The sequence below is a fragment of the Octodon degus genome, unplaced genomic scaffold (genome assembly GCF_000260255.1).
Source record: "Octodon degus isolate 3935 unplaced genomic scaffold, OctDeg1.0 scaffold00211, whole genome shotgun sequence".
NCBI lineage: Eukaryota > Metazoa > Chordata > Mammalia > Rodentia > Octodontidae > Octodon > Octodon degus.
The window spans coordinates 3922527-3923964 of NW_004524787.1; the positions used below are offsets into that span (position 1 = coordinate 3922527).

The 1438-nt window shown below is 35.3% G+C and overlaps 1 protein-coding gene across 3 annotated transcripts in view; it reads left to right on the forward strand.

The window, feature by feature from the left end:
- The window catches only part of Heph (hephaestin), a 139198-nt gene that overhangs the window by 37571 nt on the left and 100189 nt on the right, over window positions 1-1438 (forward strand). The window lies entirely within an intron of this gene.

A 1438-nucleotide genomic window follows, 5' to 3' on the forward strand; every position in this document is an offset into this window, starting at 1 on the left:
TTTCAGCCTATGAATGTCTTTATGAGTTAAATGTGTTTGTTGTATACAGCATATTGTTGGATTTTGTTTCCTAATCCACTTTGCCAGTCTATTTCTCTTAATTGGTGAATTGAGTCCATTTACATTGATGGTTAGAATTGAGACGTATTGACTTTCCATGACCTGTTATTTACATGTTGTCATTTAGTCTTTTTTTCTGCTGTGTTTAACTGTTTGCTGTACTTAGTTGGTTGCTTCTGATCTCATTTGTGAAGCTCTGATCATTTTGGTCCCTCTCTAGAACATCTTTCAGGAACATCACAGGAACCTGTGTAGGGTTGGCTTTGTCATCATGAAATTCTTTAGCTATTTTTTGTCATGAAAGTATTTCACTTCTCCATCAAACTTGAAAGAGAGTTTTGCAGGGTATAGCAGTCTGGGCTGGAATTTGTTTTCATAGAGATCCTGAAGTACTGTGCTCTTGCTTTTCTTGCTTCATGGTTTGTGAAGAGAAGTTGACCGTAATTCTGATGGGTTTTCCTTTGAATGTGATCTGCTTCTTTTCTCTAGCAGCTTTCAGTATATTATTCTTGTGCTGAATTTCTGGGATCTTGAGCATTATATATCTTGATGTGTTTTTAATTGAGTTGATGTTACTTGTTGTTGTGTATGCTTCAGTTACCTGAATGGCAGATTGTTTTTTAATATTGAGGAAGTTTTCTGCTATTACTTCTGCCCATATTTTTTTATCTGATTTGTATTGACTCCTTCTTTCTCATTGATGCCTATTAGTCTCATTTTGCTCATCTTTGCATCATCTTGCAAGTGATGGATTATTTTTTTCCTGCATCCTAGTTCTTTTTATGAGATCCTTTCTTACCTTTTCACTAGCTGCATCAGTGTGTTCAAGATCTGAAACTCTGTCTTCACTTTCACTTAAACCGTTTTGGAAGGTTGTGATTGAGATTTTAATTTCCTCTATATCTTTTATTTTGTTTTATGCGATCTGTTTCTTTCCTGTGTTGCTCATTCAAGGAACCCGTCATTTTTCTAATCTCTTCTTTTTTATCAATTCTTCTTTAGAAGTTTAAAATCCTTTCACTGCAGTGTTTTTTTCAGATTGGGTTTCTTCCCTATGTTTCTGTAGTTGATTCTTTACTTCGGATGCTATGAGCTCCGAGAATATTTTTTGTTTCAGAAAAGAATTCCTCTCTGAGTTCCTCTATAACTTTCTGCTGTTGCTTATTTAGTATCAACACTATTAATTCGTACATTTGAGCTGAGCTAGTAGAAAAGAATTCCGCTCTGAGTTCCTCTATGACTTTCTGCTGTTGCTTATTTACTATCGACACTATTATTCATACATTTGTGCTGAGCTAGTGTCCTCTGCACTTGTTCTGGTTGGGCATTGGGTTTCCTCCATATGTTTCTGCATTTGATTCTTTACTGCAGATGTTAT